At 41.3% G+C, this 21,664-nt stretch overlaps 1 long non-coding RNA gene across 1 annotated transcript; it reads left to right on the top strand.

The window, feature by feature from the left end:
* The first annotated feature begins 7,443 nt into the window (after positions 1 to 7,443).
* LOC116586667 lies at positions 7,444 to 21,303 on the top strand. Its single transcript, XR_004284101.1, has 3 exons — positions 7,444 to 7,533; positions 7,974 to 8,011; positions 21,092 to 21,303. It is a non-coding gene; the product is annotated as an uncharacterized LOC116586667 (long non-coding RNA).
* The last annotated feature ends 361 nt before the right edge of the window (positions 21,304 to 21,664 follow it).

The raw sequence follows: 21,664 nt of genomic DNA on the forward strand, positions 1-21,664 counted from the left end.
TATGTATTCTAATTCCCTCTTACTGTTTCTTTTTCTTTTTTTTTTTTTAAGATTTTATTTATTTATTTGACAGACAGAGATCACAAGTAGGCAGAGAGGCAGGCAGAGAGAGAGAGAGAGAGAGGGAAGCAGGCTTCCTGCGGAGCAGGGAGCCTGATGCGGGGCTCGATCCCAGGACCCTGAGATCATGACCCGAGCCGAAGGCAGCAGTCCAAACCACTGAGCCACCCAGGCGCCCCCCTCTTACTGTTTCTTATATATAAGGTATACTATATACATTTGATCTTTTTAAAGCTTTGCTAAAGCATAATTTACATACCATAAAATTTATGCACTTCTGTGATTACTAGTCTCTTTACAGGGTTGTGTGACCATACCCACAGTGTAATTTTTTTTAAAAAGATTTTTCTTTATTTATTTGACAGACAGAGATCACAAGTAGGCAGAGAGGCAGGCAGAGAGAGAAGGAGGCGAAGCAGGCTCCTGCTGAGCAGAGAGCCCAATGCGAGGCTCAATACCAGGACACTGGGATCATGACCTGAGCCAAAGAGAGGGGAGAAAGTCAGAGAGAGAAGCAGACTTACTGCAGAGCAGGGAGCCGGATCTGGGACTAGACCCGGGGACTCCAAGATCATGACCCCAGCCTAAAGTAGTGGCTTAACCAACTGAGCCACCCAGGAGCCCTTTAAGTACTTCTTCTTCTTCTTCTTTTTTTTTTTTTTTTTTGTCAAAGATTTTATTTATTTATTTGAGAGAGAGCACGAGTGGGCTAAAGGGCAGAGGGAGATGCAGGCTTCCTGCAGAGCAGGGAGCCTGATGCGGGACTCGATCCTAGGACTCTGGGATCATGACCTGATCCAAACGCAGATGCTTAACTGACTGAGCCACCCAGGTGTCCCTTAAGTAGATTTTTATTCAAGTATAATATACATATAGAATAATGCATAAATGATAAATATATGTCTTGGCTTATTTTCATATAGTGAATGCTCTGCTGTAACCAGAATTAAGATCAACAATCAGAACATTACCAGCACCAAAATAGGCTTTCTTGTGCCATCTTCCCATGACTACCACCACCACCTACCCTGGGATAATGAGTCTCCTGACTTCTAACATCATAGATTAAATTTGCCTGTTTTTGAACTTTATGTAAATGTGACCATATAGTATGTTTGTGTATGTGTGTGTGTGCTTTTTCTTTCCTAATAGTTGTGAGACCAATCAAAATTATTGCATGTAGTTGTAGTTTATTTAATCTTATTACTATTAATTATACAGTATTAATATTGTATAATATTACACAAATAAGTTACCCATTGTACCACAGATGGATATTTGATTTGTTTCTAGCCTTTGGCTATTATATAAACTGTTGTTATCAATATTCTTGTATGTGTCTTTAAAAAAAAAAAACTTAACTTATTTATTTGCCAGAGAGAGAGAGAGAGCACAAGCAGGGGGAGTGGCAGGCAGAGGGAGAAGCAGACTCCCTGCTGAGCCGGGGCCTAATATGGGACTCAATCCCAGGACCCCAGGATCATGACCTGAGCTGAAGGCAGATACTTAACCAACTGAGCCACCCTGGCGTCCCTCTTGTATGGGTCTTTTGGTGAATTTTTGTACTCATTTCAGATGCATATTCACCTAGGAACGGAATCACTGGCTCATATGGTATGCATATGTTCTGTTTCAGTAGAATCTACCAAACAATTTATCAAAGTAGTTCTACCAATTTATACTCTTTTATCAGCAGTTGTTCTACATCCTAACCTACACTTGATATTGTCTTTTTCATTTAGCATTGGTTGTGGGTATGTAATGAAATTACCTGTGCTTGAGTATTGCATACATAATAACTAATATAGCTGGCTACACTTTCATAGGTATATTTGCCATTTGCCTCTTTTGTGAAGTGCAAGTTTAATTCATTTGTCTATTTTTCTATTGGATTATCTGCCTTCTTCTTCCAAGCAAATACATACTAGATATAAATCCTTTGTGGATATATGTGGGTATACACACACACACACACACACACACACACACACACACATATATACATACATACACACACACACTAAAATATCCTTTTCCAGTCTTCTGGTCGGCTTTTCACTCTTCTATTACGTATTCTGATGAACAGAAGTTCTTAATTTTAATATAGTCTACTTATTTTTTTATGCCTAGTACTTTTTTTTAAAATTGTGGTAAAATATATATAACATAAAAATATCTTAACCATTTTTAAGTGTCCAGCTCAGTGATATTGAGTACATCCATACTGCTGTGCAACCATCATCTCCAGAACTTTCTTCATCTTGTAAAATTGGAACTCTATACCCATTAAGCCGTAACTCCCCATTTACCTCTTCCTTCCAACCCCTGGCAATCATCATTACACTTCCTGTCTCTATACTGACTAAATTAATTAATTAATTAAAATACTTCATTCATTCATTTGTCAGAAAGAGAGAGCACACAAGCAAGGGGAGCAGCAGGCAGAGGAAGAAACAGGCTTTTCAGTGGGCAAGAGGCCTGATGTGGGACTCAGTTCCAGGACCCTGGGATCATAACCTGTGTTGGAGGCTGACATTTAACTGACTGAGTCACGCAGGCATCTCTGGCTTATTTCAGTCCCTGGCTTATTAGCAGTGTCCTAGAATCATCCATGTTGTAGCATATTGCAGAATTTCCTTCTTTTTTAAGGCTAAGTAATATTTATTACTGTATGTATATACCACATTATGTTTATTTATCTATCTAGCCGTCAGTGAAGGCTTTGGTTGCTTCCATGTTTTAGCTGTTGTGAGTAGTGCTGCTATGGAACATGGGTTTAGAAATATTTCTTTGAGATTGTGCTTTCACTTCTTTTGAGTATATATCTAGAAGTGGAATTTCTTGGTCATGTGCTAATTCTATTTTTAGTTTTTTGAGAAACCTCCAAAATGTTTTCCACAATGGCTATACCATTTTGTATTCTTACAAACAATGCACAAGTGTTCCATTTTCTCCACATCCTGGCCCAAACTTGTAATTTCGTGTCTTTTTGATAATAGCTTTTCTAACAGGTGTGCGGTGATTTCTCAGTGTGTGTGTGTGTGTGTGTGTGTGTGTGTGTGTATTTATTTGAGAGAGTTTATTTATTTGAAAGAAAGAAAGTTTATTTATTTGAGAAAGAGAGAGTGCATGAGTTGGGGGAGGGGCAGAGGGAGAAGCGGACTCCCCCTGAGCAGGGAGCATGATATTCTGGGACCATGACCTGAGTTGAAGGCAGATGCTTAAGGACAGAGCCACCCAGGAGCCCTGTGTTAAACTTTTCTAATTGCCAGGTGATTGCTTTATGTTTCTAACAATGCCCTGGGGCATAAATTGCTCTGCTAATACAGCCAATCAAATCTGGGTCCTTTGAAATAATAGTTCCTGAGGTCAGTGTTTATATATTCTGACTTCAGTAGTGCTCCTCCCAGCTATATTATTCCCTAGCTTTTTCCTGTAGACTAGCTGGCCTATGATTTATCCTGCATCTTGATTCTTCTCTCAATTGACTTTTATTACAGCCACTGCTTTTCTTTTCTTTTCTTTTTTAAAGATTTTATTTATTTATTTGACAGATAGAGATCACAAGTAGGCAGAGAGGCAGGCAGAGAGAGAGGAGGAAGCAGGCTCCCTGCTGAGCAGAGAGCCTGATGTGGGGCTCGATCCCAGGACCCTGGATCCATGACCTGAGCCGAAGGCAGAGGCCTTAACCCACTGAGCCACACAGGCACCCAGCCACTGCTTTTCTTGTGACCACCCTTAAGCATGAACTTCTCCAAGCTTTGTTGTAAATGAAGTCAGTTACTTTGGGAAGAGATTAGGAGCTCCCTGTTCTCTCCTCCTCCATCCCTCCACCCTGTCTGCTTTTCCCTGGAAGCAGGATCTAAGCCAGGGCTCTAAAGTTGCAGAAAATGGGACTAATGACAAGCTTCTCTCTGAATGATCCTCCTACTCTAGGGTCTGAGGACTTGGTTTTGGGACTTGAGGACCTGTTAGCCTGTTTATCCCACTGTGGAACTCTTACTGAAAAACCCAAGTTCTGCCTGTAGCTCAAAAAGCCAATATTCAAGAAAGGAGGTTTCTTTTCCCCCTTTCAAGTGTCTATTTAAATCCTAGTTAGTTAACATACAGTGTAACACTGGTTTCAGGAGTAGAATTTGGTGATTCATCATTTACATATAACACCTGGTGCTCATCACAAGTGCCCTCTTTCATTACCCATCACTCATTTAACCCATCCTCTACCCATCTCCCTCCATCAACTTTCAGATTGTTCTCTATTGTTAAGAGTCTCTTATGGTTTGCTTCCCTCTTTCTTTTTTCCCCCTTCCTCTATGTTCACCTGTTTTGTTTCTTAAATTCCACATATGAGTGAACGCATATGATATTTGTCTTCATCTGACTGACTTATTTTACTTAGCATAAAATGCTCCATCCACACCATTGCAAATGGCAAGATTTCATCCTTTTTGATGGCTGAGTAATATTCCAGTATCTATCTATGTATCTATGTATCTATGTATCTATCTATCTTTCTTTCATCAGTTCGTGGACACTTGGGCTCTCTCCATGGTTTGGCTGTTGTTGATAATGGTGCTGTAAGCATTGGGGTGCACGTACCCCTTTGAATCTGTATTTTTGTATCCTTTGGGTAAATACCTAATAGTGTAATTGCTGGATCGTAGGGTATTCTATTTTTAATTTTTAAGGAACCCCCATACTGTTTTCCAGAGGAGCTGCATCAGTTTTCATTTCCACCAGTTTGCATCCCCACCAACATCTGTTGTTTCCTGTGTTGTTACTATTAGCCATTCTGACAGGTGTGAGGTGGTATCTCATTGTGGTTTTGATTTGTGTTTCTCTGATGATGAGTGACGCTGAGCATCTTTTCAACTGTCTGTTAGTCATCTAGGTGTTTACTTTGGAAAAATGTCTATTCATGTCTTCTGCCCATTTCTTAACTGGATTATTTTTTGGGTGTTGAATTTGATAAGTTCTTTGTAGATTTTGGATACTAGCCCTTTATCAGGCATGTCATTTGCAAATATCTTCTTCCATTCTGTAGGCTGCCTTTTAGTTTTGTTGATTGTTTCCTTTGCTGTGCAGAAGCTTTTAATCTTGATCAAGTCCCAATAGTTCATTTTTTTTAAAGATTTTATTTTATTTATTTGACAGAGAGAGATCACAAGTAGGCAGAGAGGCAGAGAGAGAGAGAGAGAGAGGAGGAAGCAGGCTCCCTGCTGAGCAGAGAGCCCGATGCGGGACTCGATCCCAGGACCCCGAGATCATGACCTGAGCCGAAGGCAGCGGCTTAACCCACTGAGCCACCCAGGCGCCCCAGCCCCAATAGTTCATTTTTAAAAATAAAAAAATTTTCCCCCAACAGTTCATTTTTTTTTTCTTTTTTCGTTCTTTTTCTCTTTTCTTTTTATTTATTTGAGAGAAAGGGAGAGAGCAAGCAATCAGAGGAGCAGAGGGAGAAGAATAGCAGACTCCATGCGGGGCATCGAGCCTGACATAGAACTTGATCCCAGGACCCTAAGATCAGGACCTTAGCTGAAACCAAGAGTCTGACACTCAACCATCTGAGCACCCAGATACCCCAACCAATATTTCATTTTTGCTTTTGTTTTCCTTGCCTTTGGCAATGTGTCTAAAAAGTTGCTATAGCTGAGGTCAAAGATGTTGCTGCCTATGTTCTCTAGGATTTTGATGGTTTCCTGTTCTATATTTAGGTCTTTCATCCATTTTGAGTTTATTTTTGTGTATAGTATAAGAAAGTGGTCCAGTTTCATTCTTCTGCATGTGGCTGTCCAGTTTTCTCAACATTTGTTGAAGAGACTGTCTTTTTTCCATTAGATGTTCCTTCCTGCTTTGTCGAATATTAGTTGATCATATACTTGTAGGTCCATTTCTGGGCTTTCTATTCTGTTCCATTGAGCTATGTGTCTGTTTTTGTGCCAGTACCATACTGTCTTGATGACTACAGCTTTGTAATATAGCTTGAGGTCTGCAATTTTGATGCCTTCAGCTTTGCTTTTCATTTTCTGGATGCTTTGGCTATTTGGTGTCTTTTGTGGTTCCATGCAAATTTTAGGATTGTTTGTTCTAGTTCTATGAAAAATGCTCATGGTATTTTGATAGGGATTACATTAAATATGTAGATTGCTTTGGGTAATATAGGGAGCTTAACAATGTTTGTTCTTCTAATCCATGAGCATGGAATGTTTTTCCATTTCTTTGTGTCCTTCTCAATTTCTTTTATTAGTGTTCTATAGTTTTTCGAATATAGATCTTTAACCTCTTTGGTTAGGTTTATTCCTAGGTATCTTATTATTTTCGGTCCATTTGTAAATGGGATCGATTCCTTGAGAAGAGAGGAGTTTTGATTAGAAAGGAATATGAGTTTTATTTAGGAGGCTGGGCACCTGGGGTGAAGGTGGACTGTTATCCAAAAACCAAATCCAAATTTCTGCCTCATCTAAAGATCTTTAAAGGAACTTTAGGGCATTGAATCAGTAAAAGGGGAGCATGGTAGTATGTAACACTTACTGATTGCTTGCAGACTCAGTGGTGCTAGCTATAGAAGTCATTATGGTGCTAGAAGTTTTGCAAACAGGTTTGTTTCTGAATCTTTCTAGGAAACAGTGCATGACCTTTAGATATAAAAAGAAATGCTTAATCAATCACACAGGGTAAAGGTGCTTGCTAAAACTACGCAATTGGACAGAGGGACCCAAGGCAGTGGCTTCAGAGCTATTGCTTCTTGAGTTCAGGCAAGGGTGATTAGGGCCCTGGTATTCTCAGCATGTCCTACCTAACTTAGAGCCTCCACTCCATGAGCAGGGCTGTGTGAGGGGATTCTCAGCTTCTCAACAGTGTTTGCCTGGGACTTAGCCTCAGCAACAGGTGACTGGAGACAGAATGAGAAACACTGATATCCTGCTCCTCCTTGGAAGGAAACCTCTGGCTTTGAGCTGGGAGGAAGTGTGCCCTGTATTCTTGGCTACAGCAGTCTGGAGAGAATCTCAACACACTGAGCTGGGAGGTGGAGGGGTGGGAGCACTCTTAGTTCAAATATTCTAGAGTCCCATTTTCTTATTGAATTTTTAATAGTTTGTGGGTTTTTTGTGTCTGTTTTTAGCCGTGTTTGTTTTTAGCCGTGTTTTGTTTTTTCTTCATTTACTATTTGTTCTCAGGACTATTTTCAGAGGCTTGAAATTTTTTTTTTTTTTTAGATTTTATTTATTTGAGAGAGAGAGAGAGAGCAAGTGCACTCAAGCATGTGCCAGAGAAGGGGGAGGGCAGAGGGAGAGGGAGACAAGAAGACTGTGATGAGTGCCCAGCCTGACTTGGGGCTCTGGTTCTATCCCAGGACCCTGAGATCACAACCTGAACTGAAATCAAGAGTTGGATGCTCAACTGACTAAGCCACCCCGGAGCTCCGAAATGGTTGTTTTTAAATAATTTTCACCAGTTTCACTGAGGGCACAGGTCAGTAGAGCTCTTAGCTGTCATGCTATAAATGGATTCTCTAAGAAGGTGAATTATATGGTACGTTAATTATATCTCAATGAAGTTATTTATTTTTTAATCTTATTTTATTTAAAGTAAATTAATATATAGTGTATCTTTAGTTTAAGATGTAGAGTTCAGTTATTCATCAGTTGCATGTAACACTCAGTGCTCATCACATAATGTGCTCTTCTTAATGGCGTTCACACGGTTACCCCAAACCCCCACACACCTCCTCTCCAGGAACCCTCGGTTTGTTCCTAAGTAAAGAGTCTCTTATGGTTTGTCTCCCTCTCTGATTTTGTCTTATTTTATTTTTCCCTCCCTTCCCCTATGCTCCTCTGTTTTGTTTCTTAAATTCTACGTATGAGTGAAACCATATGATAATTGTCTTTCTCTGATTGACTTATTTCACTTAGCATGATACTCTCCAGTTCCATCCATGTCATTGCAAACGGTAAGATTCCATCCTTTTAGATGGCTGAGTAATATTCCATTATATATATGTGTGTGTGTATATATATATATATACACGTGTGTATATATATGTATGTATATGTGTGTAGGTGTACACACACACATACCACATCTTTTTTTTTTAAAGATTTTTATTTATTGGGCGCCTGGGTGGCTCAGTGGGTTAAGCCGCTGCCTTCGGCTCAGGTCATGATCTCAGGGTCCTGGGATCGAGTCCCGCATCGGGTTCTCTGCTCCGCGGGGAGCCTGCTTCCTCCTCTCTCTCTCTCTGCCTGCCTCTCTGCCTACTTGTGATCTCTCTGTGTCAAATGAATAAATAAAATCTTTAAAAAAAAAAGATTTTTATTTATTTATTTGATAGACAGAGATCACAAGTAGGCAGAGAGGCAGGCAGAGAGAGAGGAAGGGAAGCAGGCTCCCTGCTGAGCAGAGAGCCTGATGCGGGGCTCGATCCCAGGACCCTGGGATCATGACCTGAGCCAAAGGCAGAGGCTTAACCCACTAAGCCACCCAGGTGCCCCTACCACATCTTCTTTATCCCTTCATCTGTCCATTCATCTATTGTGGACTTTGCTGCTATAAACATTGGGATGCAGGTGCCCCTTCGGATCACTACATTTATATCCTTTAGGTAAATACCTAGTGGTACAGTTGCTGGGTTGTAGGGTAACAGTGAAGTCATTTTTAAAAAGAGAAAGAAGCTGTCACATTGTGTTTTAGGATTGGGGAGTTGTAGTCCCTGGCTTCTGGCCATGGCCACTCCTCCCATTTTTCCTGTACACGGATTTCATTAAATAATAAAAGTCATATCTTTTTAAAAAAGATTACAACTCCAGATTATCTACTTATTACAAATTCTTTGTCTCTTTGACACCTACATACAAATTGTCTGTTAGCTGTCAGCATTGTGTATGGGTCTCTTGGGATTCGACCTTTAAAAAAATTTTTATTTATTTATTTATTTATTTGATAGGGAGAGACACAGCAAGAAAGGAAACACAAGCAAGAGGAGTGGGAAAGGGAGAAACAGGTCTCCTGCTGAGCAGGGAGCCTGATGTGGGGCTCCATCCCAGGACCCTGGGATCATGACCTGAGCCGAAGGCAGCCACTTAATGACCGAGCCACCCAGGTGCCCCAGGATTCTACTATCTTTAGCTTATCCTTACTTGATAAGGTTCTTACCACATTCCTACAAGGTCCTCTTGTTGTTATTCCCTGTGATAATGTAATAACTGTTAATGTATTGCTCTACCATGGCCTGTTTCAAGTTAGTCTCTTTCCCATGGGTGAGCATTTGGATTGTTTCTAGTTTTTAGCAAATATACTGTTTGGCTATAATAATCTTTGTTCCAGTCTATTTTTCTCTTTTGAATTCCTCTCTATGAGATGTATTCCCCAATGTGGTATTACTCAAGTTGGGAGTATGATCATTTTTATGATTCTTGACAGATATAGCCCAATTTCTCATTGGAAAGATTACACTTTATAGTACATTCACAATGAAGAAATATACTTATTTTCTCATAGTCCTGTTACCATTGAGTTTTGTCTGTCTTGTTTTTGCTAATTTAACAAATGTGCTATGGGACTTTTATTTTGTATTTCTTTAATGCTTCATGATGCACTACATTTATTCTTTTTAAAAAAGATTTGTTATTGGGACGCCTGGGTGGCTCAGTTGGTTGGACGACTGCCTTCGGCTCAGGTCATGATCCCGGAATCCCGGGATCGAGTCCCGCATCGGGCTCCCAGCTCCATGGGGAGTCTGCTTCGCTCTCTGACCTTCTCCTCGCTCATGCTCTCTCTCACTGTCTCTCTCTCAAATAAATAAATAAAAATCTTTAAAAAAAAAAAAGATTTGTTATTTATTTTAAAGAGTAAGTGAGAGAGAGAGCATGAGCAGGGGGAGGGGCAGAGGGAGAGAGAGAATCACAAACAAACTCCCCACTGAGCACAGAGCCTGATGAGGGAATCCATGTCACAACCCTGAGATCATGACCTGAGCTGAAATCAAGAGTCAGAGGTTCAAATGACTGAGGCACCCAGGTTCCCCCTCGACCTTTGTTAGAGCACTTGTTTATTGCTGACATTTTCTTGTGGGTTAACTGTGTGTTTGACAGTCCCAACTTCCTTCGTAACTGTGTGACTTTGGGCAGGTCATTAGCCACTTTTTCTCACTGTGATTCAGTTTCTCAAACCGTGGATTAGAAATTGAACTAAAACAGTGTTTACTTTGTTTAGTAAAAGCGCTCTTTTTTCCAAACATGATTCTATGTAGATTCCTAATGTTTGAAGAACACTAAAAGTGATAATTTATTAATATACATTTTTAAGTTAAAAATTATAACAGTTATTTCTAAAATAATTTGAACAATGAGGCAGTCCAGATAAAAGCAAAATTTTGCAGCTGGGTATTATAGATGTCAATTGAAGTCTTTGTATTAGAGCCATCATGTCTTTTACTCCTGTTCTTTTAACTTTCTATTTTCAGATTTAGAGTATATTTTGAGACTTATAGAAAAGTTAACAGAATAGCACGAAGAATTCCCACATAAACTTCATCTGGATTTTCCAAATGTTAAAATTTACTACCTGAGTGCCATCATTCTTTCTACACATGCTTTATAGATAATATTTTTTGAACCACTTGAGGTCAATTTGTAGGCATGATGCCATTTTGCCATTTTGCCATTTTACTTCAGTATACATTTCTTTTCTTTTTCTTTCTTTCTTTTTTTTTTTTTTTTAAGATTTTATTGGGGTACTTGGATGGCTCAGTTGGTTAAGTGGCTGTCTCTGGCTCAGGTCATGTTCCCCGGGTCCTGGGATCAAGCCCTGCATCGGGCTCTTTGCTCAGTGGGGAGCCTGCTTCTCCTTCTCCCTCTGTCTACTGCTCTATTTGTGCTCTCTCTCTCTCACTCTCTGTCAAATAAATAAATAAAATCTTTAAAAATTTTTATTTATTTATTTGAGAGAGAGTGAGTGTGAGAGAGCAGGAGCGGGGGTGGGGGAGGGTCAAAGGGAGAGGGAGAAGCAGACTCCCCACTGAGCAGGGAGCCCGACGTGGGTGGGGCTCGATCGCAGGACCCTGGGATTGTGACCTGAGCGAAAGGCAAACACGTAACTGACTGAGCCACCAAGGGGCCCCTCAGTGTGCATATCTTAAAAACAAGAACATTTTCATATATAATCACAGTACAATTATCAATGTAAAAACATCAACACAATGGTGTTATTTAATTTATATACCTTATTCAAATGTCACTAATGATTCCAGTAATTTCTTTCATAAAAGCAAAAGAGAATTCTAGATCATATGTTCCATTCAGTTTTCACATCTCTTTTGTTTCCTTTAATCTGGATGAATTCCCCAGTTTTTGTCTTTCATGCCATTGTCCCTCAGTTTGGGCTTATTTCTGTTTCTCTATGATTAGATTAAAGTTTATGCATTTTGGCAGCAAACCACAGGCATCATATCAGATTGTACATGATATTGCTGTGTCTCCTTACCAGTGATAGTAACGCTGATCACTTGATTAAGGTGGTGCCTGCCAGTTTTTTCTGCTGTAAAGTTACTATTTTTTCCCTTTGTAATTAATAATGATTTTATAAGGAAATTCTTTGAGATTATATATATACCTTGTCAGTTGTCAACCTTGTATCCACTAGTTTTAGTATTAATTGATGACACTTCCTTAATTATTACTCTGTTGCTTGCCAAATGGTGGTTTTCTAATTTCATCATTCTTTCTACATTTATTAATTGACATTCCACCTAATGGAAGGGCTGTCCCTTCTCCCTTATTTATATATTTATAGCAATACAAACTCAAGAATTACTATTTTATTTAATGAGTTACAGTCCATGACTATCATTATTTATTTTGATTTTTATATTGTCCCATATTTGACCCTAAAACCCCCTCCAAATTGGCTCCATATGTTTGACATGTTCTCATTTTTCTTTGAACATATCTTTTTTTTTTTTTTAAGATTTTATTTACTTATTTGTTGGAGAGAGAGAAAGTGTATACAAGCAGGAGGTGGGCAGGCAGACAGAGAAGCAGCCTCCCCAAGGAGCAAGGAGCTGGATGTGGGACTGGATCCCAGGAGCCTGGGATCATGACCTGAGCCAAAGGCAGATGCTTAACTGACTGAACCACCCAAGCATCCCTCTTTGAGATTATCTTTACTGTCTTTTTTTTTTTTTTTAAAGATTTTATTTATTTATTTGACAGACAGAAATCACAAGTAGGCAGAAAGGCAGGCAGAGAGAGAGAGAGGAGGAAGCAGGCTCTCCGCGGAGCGGACAGCCTGATGCGGGGCTCGATCCCAGGACCCTGGGATCATGACCTGAGCCGAAGGCAGAGGCTTTAACCCACTGAGCCACCCAGGCGCCCCGAGATTATCTTTACTTTCTTGAACAATCAGGTGATCCAGGCTCCTCTTGTTCTTTTCCTGGAGTCAGCCAGTTTTCTGAGGAATCCTAATTTTGTATAGGAGAGAATGGTTTTAGAAACCAAGATTTGGGCTCTAGGTGTTCTCATTCCTATTGTGGTGTCATTGCTTCTAGGTTCTCTTAGTATATAGACTTAGGATACACACACACACACACATGTGTGTGTGTGTGTGTTTTATGCATTTGTATGCAATTTTTTTCTCTTTTTCAGTGTGAATTCCCCCCCACCTCAGTGTGGTTATGTTATTCGGTTGCAATACAATTTGGCTTATTTATTTCTATTTTTATCCCATTCAGAGTTTTCCCTTCATCCTTGTTCATTTTATTTTTTAAGAAAATTTTTTTTTAAGATTTTATTTATTTATTTGACAGACAGAGATCACAAGTAGGCAGAGAGGCAGGCAGAGAGAGAGGAAGGGGCTGAGCAGAGAGCCCAATGTGGGGCTCAATCCCAGGACCCTGGGATCATAACCTGGGCCAAAGGCAGAGGCTTTAACCCACTGAGCCACCCAGGTGTCCCTATTTTTTAGGAAATGTTAACAAGGTTCTAAAACTAGAACCACGATAAAGGCTTTAACTTATATTGACCTTAAAAAACAAAAGAGCCATTTATTTTACTGGCAAAATGAGTTTATTTTGGGAAAAGCAGAGAAGTTATAATTCAGGATAAGCAAACTATGGTAAATGGTAGGCAAGCCCTAAGAACAGAGGGGAGGGCTTGCTTTTATAGGAGAAAAGAGGAAGCTAGAAGTGGTGTTTTCCTGAGTTCTCATTGGCTAGGCTATATGCTTGGGCAAGCAGAGATTCTGCCTGCTTCTTGCTGGGATATGCAAAGTAAGCTCCTTCCAGTTGAGGAATGTAAGGTATGCTTCTTATGGTGAGTGTTACCTACTTGAGAGCTCTCCCCTCAGGGCCTCTCAATTTCATTTTAGATGAGGTTTCCTTTATTTTATTTTCACACATTGATGTCTGCCTTCCTCACATTTCTATCCCATTCTGGTGGTTACTCACCCATCATTCTTTCCACTTTGAGTCTGTCAACTCCTAGTAGATAACCAGTTCATAGCTTCTAAGTTGCCCCTTGTGTGTGTGTATACGTGGTTTTGTTTGTTTTGCTGGGACATATTACCTTTGCATAATATTCCATTAATTGGATGTTTCGTTCTCCTATGAATGGACATTTGGTTATTTCCAGTATTTTTATTTTATTTATTAAAAATGTAAAAAAAATTTTGGGGCACCTGGGTGGCTCAGTGGGGCACCTCAGCTTTTGGCTCAGGTCATGATCTCAAGGTCCTGGGATCGAGCTCCGCATCGGACTGTCTGCTCAGTAGGGAGCCTGCTTCCCTCTCTTTCTCTGCCTACTTGTGATCTCTATCTGTCAAATAAATAAATAAAATCTTTAAAAATAAATAAATAAATAAAATTTAAAAAAAAATTTTAAAGTGTGCTCCACACCCAACATGGGGCTTGAACTCATGACCTTGAGATCAAGAGTTGCACACTCTACTGACTGAGCCAGCCAGGTGTCCTTGTCGTTGTTATCAATATTTTTAAATCACCAATGACGGATGCCTGGCTTGCTCAGTGAGTTGTGTCTGCCTTCAGCTCAGGTCATGATCCTGGGGTTATGGGTTGGAGCTCTGCATTGGGCTCTCTGCTCAGTGGGGAGCCTGCTTCTCCCTCTCCCACTCCCCCCTGCTTGTGCTTGCTCTCTTTCTGTCAAATAAATAAATATAATCTTAAAAAATATCACCAATTAATAATCTTTTAAAAATTATTTATTTATTTATTTGAGAGAGAGTGTGAGTGTGTAAGCAAGAGAGAGTGAGAGAGAACAGAGGGAGGAGAAGCAAGGCTGAGTAGGGAGCTGAAAGCAGGGCTCAATCCTAGGACTCTGGAATCATGACCTGAGCCAAAGGCAGAGGCCCAACCATCTGAGCCACTCAGACACCCCCAAGAGTCAGCTGCTTAACTGACTGAGCCACCCAGGTGCCCCAATTATCACAGTGTTAAAATAGGTTGCTTGCAGTCTCAAGCTGTTCTTCAATTAAACCAATATTGAAGCTTTTAAAAAAGAGGAAATTTTTATTTCAAAATGGAATCAAGAACACTACCTAGTGGTGTATATTCCTTACAGATATAGATTAAAAAGCATCCAAAACCTAGAATAAATGCTGAAAAGAAAAAAAAAAAACCCAACCACACACAAAAAACCACCCCAACCCCCTCAAGCCCCCTCCAAAAACCCTCACATCATGACTAACTTAAGTAATGTAGATATATACCTGAAACTCACCTAGCGTTTTGGTTGCTGTGCCATGTGCTGTGGTACTGTTCTTTTCTTACAGTTTTACATGAGTAGACATATATAGCCCTACATTTTTAGAAAAGTAAAAAAGCTTCCTAGTTACTGTGATTGGAGGTGGTTTATAAATAATGCTCTGTCCCCTGCCCAAGATAGGAACCAGTTAAGAGATTAGTGTGTTAGCCAAGTGAGCTTGCTTGTACTTCAAGCCTGAATTGGATGGGTTTCCCTCATAATAGGCACATATAAACAGTCTTGGTTTTTTGTGGGGAGGTGCAGAGGGAAGGGAGAGAGAGAGACTCTTAAGCAGGCTCTACTCTCAGTGAGGAGCCCTATGCAAGTCTCAGTCTCACAACCCTGAGATGATGACCTGAGCCAAAATCAAGAGTAAAGACGCTTAACTGATTGAGCCACCCCAACTCCTCAGTCTTTTTTTTTTTTTTAAAGATTTTATTTATTTATTTGACAGACAGAGATCACAAGTAGGCAGAGAGGCAGGCAGAGAGAGAGGAGGAAGCAGGCTCCCCTCTGAGCAGAGAGCCTGATGCGGGACTCCATCCCAGGACCCTGGGATCACGACCTGAGCCGAAGGCAGAGATTTTAACCCACTCTGCCACCCAGGCGCCCCCCAACTTCTCAGTCTTGGCTTGTCTTGGAGGAGATGGGTGAGGGGTGATGTGAAGTGCCATCAGAGTTATAGCAGAGAAGAGCAGGGAATGTGTGCTTGTGCTTTACGCAGGTAGGCAGATCTGGGAGATACTGAGGTAAGGGTTGCGTGAAAATGTGTAGTTCCTTCTCTGAAGCCTATCAGACATATGAGTTAGCCCTACCCTTGGAGGAATGAGTGAGGAGTGATGAGGGGCCAGGATTATTACACTAGTGCTTCCACGTGGAACACAAGGAGTTGTAAATAAAGGATTTCCCCAATATTAACAAATGGCCCACTTTAAAAATGAGAAATTCTATGCAGAAATGTTTACAGAGAGAGAGATCAGCACAGAAATGTTAGGTATCTTGGATGTAGCAATCACTAAAAGTTCTCTGGTGATTACTTTGTTTGCTTTAAAATATATAGTTCATTCATTTTTTTAAAAGATTTTATTTATTTGACAGAGTGAGACACAGTGAGAGAGGGAACACAAGCAAGGGGAGTGGAAGAGGGAGAAGCAGGCTTCCTGCTGAGCAGGGAGCCTAATGCGGGGCTTGATCTCAGGACCTTGGGATCATGACCTGAGCGGAAGGCAGACGCTTATCTGACTGAGCTACCCAGGCACTCCTAGTTGATTCATTTTTAATTACATAGTAGTTGTAAAAATAAAATCAGGGGGGACGCCTGGGTGGCTCAGTGGGTTAAGCAGCTGCCTTCGGCTCAGGTCATGATCCCAGCATCTGGGATTGAGTCCCACATCGGGCTCCTTGCTCAGCAGGGAGCCTGCTTCTCCCTCTGCCTCTGCCTGCCATTCTGCCTGCCTGTGCTCGCTCTCTCTCCCCCTCTCTCTCTGATAAATAAATAAAATCTTAAAAAAAAAATAAAATCAGGACATTAAGAATATAGTAAGGTTCTCTTTGTCTGATCCCCATTTTAGACCTCTAGCTCCCTTTTCAGAAGTATCTTAAATTTTCTGCTTATTATGTATCCATGTGTCCTCCCAGGCCATGAAAATACTTCTACATGTATCTGTCAATTTAAAAAATGTGATATTATTTGTATAAGAGTTTGTGTTCACGTAAGTGGAATCATGCTGAGCATGTCATTCATTCTTTACTATGCGCTAGGCCTTTTTCTTGCGTTTTGAGATGTAACCATGATGGCACTTGTAGATTTAGTTCATTTCTTTTAATTTTTCTATATTATCTATTATATGAATATACTATAGTATGTAATATATGATTCCCTTACTGGTGGTTCAGATTTATACCAATTAGGATGTTGTTTACTGTAGGTAACAAAACAGGATTGATGTAAATATTAAGGGCATTTATTATTTCACATTACAGAAAGTCCAGAAGTTGTTTTTTACATTTATTTTTTCTTTTTAGATATTTTATTTATTTGAGAGAGAGAGAGAAAGCATGAGCAGGGGGAAAAACAGAGGGACAAGCTGACTCCCTGCTGATAACAGAGCCCAACACAGGGCTCAATCCCAGGACCCTGGGATCTTGACCTGAGCTGAAGTCAGACACATAACTGGCTGAGCCACCCAGGTGCCCCATTAAGTCCAGAAGTTGAATAGTTTCCAGGTCTGTGTGATCAGGGCTCTCATCCTGTTATTTTCTATTTTTTCCTCTTCAAAGCTGTGTGTTAACTATCTGTTGTTATGTAACAAATTACCCCAAATCTTAAATAATAATAATTTTTGTGGGTCAAGAATTTGGGTTTGGCTTAGCCAGGTGTTGCCTTTGACTTAAGATCTCTTATCACGTTGTAGTTAAACTGTCACTTTGTGGGGGTCGTGGTAGTGGTGGATGGTGGTGGTGGAGGTGAAATTCTTTCTAACATATCCATCTCTCTACATGACTGCCTCCTGACATGGCATTGGGAGTTCCACAAAGTGCCCAAATATAGAGGGTGAGAATGCCCAGCAAGGAAATCAGGAAGCTACAGTCTTTTTATAACTTAGTCTTGAAATGCATTCCATCATGTCTGCCTCATTATATTTTTTAAAAAGTAAGTATAACCCACCCTCAGGAGTGTGAATGCTAGGAGGTGGGATGATTGAGAGCAATTTTAGAAGCTGCTTATCGAGGCGCCTGGGTGGCTCAGTGGGTTAAAGCCTCTGTCTTCGGCGCAGGTCATGATTCCAGGCTCCTGGGACCGAGCCCCGAAAAAGGTTCTCTGCTCAGCGGGAGCCTGCTTCCCCCTCTCTCTCTGCCTGCTTCTCTGCCCACTTGTGATGTCTGTCAAATAAATAAATAAAATCTTAAAAAAAAAAAAATAGAAGCTGCTTATCAATGGCTGGCTACAAGATGGCTGCCAACAACAATTGAATCAGCATTCTCCTCTGAAGTAAGATGCTTCAGAAGGACATTTCTGGCCTTGCACCGAGAGCTTTTTTTTTGTTTGTTTGTTTAAATCTCCTGCTTACCAATTCAATTCAGTCAACATGCTTTGAATGTTTGCTTTTGGCCAGGTTCTTTGCTGCTTGCTGGGGTTACATGTGTCATGTCTTCAGAAAGCTCACAAGTTGGGGCACCTGGGTGGCTCAGTGGGTTAAAGCCTCTGCCTTCAGCTCAGGTCATGATCTCGGGGTCCTGGGATCAAGCCCCGCATAGGGCTCTCTGCTCTCTGGGGAGCCTGCTTCCCTTCCTCTTTCTCTGCCTGCCTCTATGCCTACTTGTGATCTCCCTCTCTCTGTCAAATAAATAAATAAATAAATAAATAAATAAAATCTTAAAAAAAAAAAAAAAGCTCACAAGTCTTATAAAATAGATGGATACATATAGCAAACAACTCCAGTATACCATGGGTGACCAAATGTCTCAGTAGCTAGGGAATCAAGCAGGAGAATTGTACTGGGATTGAGACAGCAATGCTGGACTCAGGTCTCCTCAACTGGTGTGTGCATTCTTATTCCAGAGATTAGCAAGAAGCAGGGGTTGGCCAGGGCTGCCCTTGGGTATCCCATAGCAGGGGCACTCAGGGTGCTCCCTTTTCTGATGTCCATCCTGGCAATAACTACCTTGGTTTCATCCCAGGCTGACGATTCCCTATCAGTTGTCTAGTCTTCTGGGCTTCCTAAGGTCACCTGGAGCTGGTAGATGAATTAGGGGAGCCAAAAGCTGCATTTTTTTGGCCAATTTCCTATCTCTATTAGCTTCCTCTGTCTTGTCTATGTTATTATGGACCTTGAAGCCCTCTTCCACCAAGGTTGACGGTGGAGGTTGAGGGCTGGTCTCTAACTTTTGTAATTTTCTCCTAGTGTCTGGAGCAGATTAAATAATGAAATGCATGACAAGCAATGCCTTTTCCTCTGCAGTTTCCAGGCTTGTTAGTATAGCGAGCAATCTTCACAGAAGACAAGATACAACTGGGTGACAACTTTGACTGGCACAGTGACAAAGAAGCCCACGCACCTCCTATCTGCACAGACAGGGACAGGGAGAAGAAGTATCAAGAGATTTTAAAGAGGTTAACAAAACAGGGAGTTTCCAGGTTGAAAGCGGGTAGTAGGCAGAGTGGGGGAAGCTGGAAGAGGAGAAGGAGAAAGAGAGAGAAGGAAAAAAAGAAACCAAGCAAAGGCCAGTGGAGGGAGATACTCTGTCCACTACACATTGGGGTGATCAGGCCAAGGGAGTCGGTTTTTCGACTCTTTCATCCATTACATGTTTCTATTCAGACAACTTGGAACCAGGGAATGAGAGAAGAAAGAGAAAAAAAAAAAAGGAAGTTTCCTTTGTTGTTTCAGCTTCCAGCTATTAGACTACACTGTGTGAGGGTTATATCTCCATCACTCTTACTAGTCCCTGGTTAGCCTGGTTAGGGACCACCTGTTTGACCAAGGTCTACATGGTGTGAACTGAGCCTCTTCCATCTTTACTGGTTAGTTACCTAGGAGTTAAGCTGTAGCTGTCTGTGGCCATCCCATTAGTAGAGTATAAGAAGGAGGGGTAAGAGCATGGGAGAGAAGAGGGAGGGGTCCCTGGGTGGCTCAGTTGTTAAATATCTGCCTTTGGCTCAGGTCATGATTCCAGGGTCCTGTGTTCCAGCCACACATTGGGCTTCCTGCTTGGCAGGAAGCCTGCTTCTCTCTCTCCCACTGCCCCTGCTTGTGTTCAGTCTCTTGTTGCCGCTCTCTCTCTGTCAAACACATAAATAAAATCTTAAAAAAAAAGAAAAGAAAAGAAAAGAAGAGTGTGGTTAAAGGAGGAGGATAGGAAATTGGGAAGGAAGGGAAAAGGTAAAAATGTTACCTGAATGAGAGTAGTGGGCACTAACCACCACCACCCCCCACCAGGATGCTGGAGGCTGACTTACCTTGCACAGTGACTGCGAACCAAAGGTTTAGGTGGCTGTTCGTCAGGGACAAAGGGTTTGCATCCAGCTGTCCATCCCCATGGGTCCCAAACACCCTCCTGGAGTCCTGCTGGATGGAGTTGCCAAAAAAGTGTGATACCAACCTCTAAAGAGACTTAGGTGGGAAAGGGTGACATTTAAGCATGTAGAGGTCGGGAATTCTTTTTTTTTTCTTTTTTTAAAGATTTTATTTATTTGACAGAGATCACAAGTAGACAGAGAGACCGGCAGAGACAGAGGGGGAAGCAGGCTCCCCGCTGAGCAGAGAGCCCAATGCAGGACTCGATCTCAGGACCCTGAGATCATGACCTGAGCTGAAAGCAGAGGCTTTAACCCATTGAGCCACCCAGGCACCCCAAGGTTGGGAGTTCTTGATGGCTGTGCATTTAAAGGTCATGCTTCTTCATGTCTCACATGTCTAATTAGCATGTGAAATCTCCACCCTTAGTATTATAATGAGGGAAAAATGTTGGGGAAAGGTCAGCATTGATGGCCATCTTGGCACAGACTGGTTTGATCCAGTCCTCACCAGTTTTCAGAGTTAAGTCCTTGCTTTCCATAAACATCTTGTTTCCACATTCCTGCAAGATATACTACTCAGGGGACGCCTGGGTGGCTCAGTTGGTTAAGCGGCTGCCTTCGGCTCAGGTCATGATCCCAGCGTCCTGGGATCGAGTCCCACATCGGGCTCCTTGCTCGGCAGGGAGCCTGCTTCTCCCTCTGCCTCTAGCCTACCACTCTGGCTGCCTGTGCTTGCGCTCTGTATCTCTCTGTGACAAATAAATTAAAAAAAAAAAAAAAAAAAAAAAAAAAGATATACTACTCAGGATGCATAGAGTTTTAGCTTTTCTTTCTATGGAGAGCTAAGGTATGTTGGATTTTGCAGTGAGGGTTGAGGGGACCTGAGTTTAGTCACTGCTCTGTCTCTTTTCAAGAGACTCATGAACCTTAGAATTGACTACTCCTACTGTTAGAGAAATGAGCCAGAGCCTACAATATTTATTAATCTAGTTCAAGTACATAAAGCAATATCGGACTTTGCAAATAAAATACTACCAGCCCCCATCAAGGATGAGGCAGAAAGGAGGACCGCTCCACAGGTTAACCTAGGAGATCAGGGTCTTCTTAGAGCTTGTAATTCTTCCCCAGAGAACCCATTGTTGCCTAAATGGAAGGGTTCCTACCAAGACACTCTGGCAACTCCAAATGCAGTCAACTACAAGGAATCCCTAAGCAGGCACATCTTCCCAGATTAAAATTCTTTCTAAAACATCCACAGGACCATCCAGAAGACCTGAAGTCATCCTACTCCTGTGAGACTGTAGAAGACCTTAAATATACATTCAGAGGGCACCTGGATGGCTCAGTCGGTTAAGCCTCTTTAAAGCTCTTCCTGACCTCTCTTCAGGGAGCTAGCCTGAAGACTCTTTCCTTTGTGCTTTCTTCCTTGTGCTATAGCATAAGCCCAAATAAAGCCTTGCTTGGAACTTCTGTTTGACCTCTTGTCAATTTGTATTGTTTAGCCAGCTCAAGGACCCTTTTCAGCATCAGGGTTAGAGGACACAAAGAAAGAAATAGTTGAGTTGGATTTTGGAGGATCAGTTGGAGGTAGGTGACTTGGGAGGATAAGAAAAAGTCATTCCAGAATTAACTGTTACAGAAGGGGTTCTTGGTGGCTCAGTTGGTTAAGTGTCTGCCTCCTGTTCAGGTCATGATCCCAGGGTCTTCGGATTGAGCCTGGCTCTCTTTGGGAAGCCTGCTTCTCCCTCTGCTCTTGGCTTGTGTTCTCTCTTGCTATTTCTGTTGCTATCTCTGTTTCTCAAATAAATAAATAAAATTTTTGAAAAAATGT

Source organism: Mustela erminea, chromosome 3 (assembly GCF_009829155.1).
Source record: "Mustela erminea isolate mMusErm1 chromosome 3, mMusErm1.Pri, whole genome shotgun sequence".
In the NCBI taxonomy this organism is placed as follows: domain Eukaryota; kingdom Metazoa; phylum Chordata; class Mammalia; order Carnivora; family Mustelidae; genus Mustela; species Mustela erminea.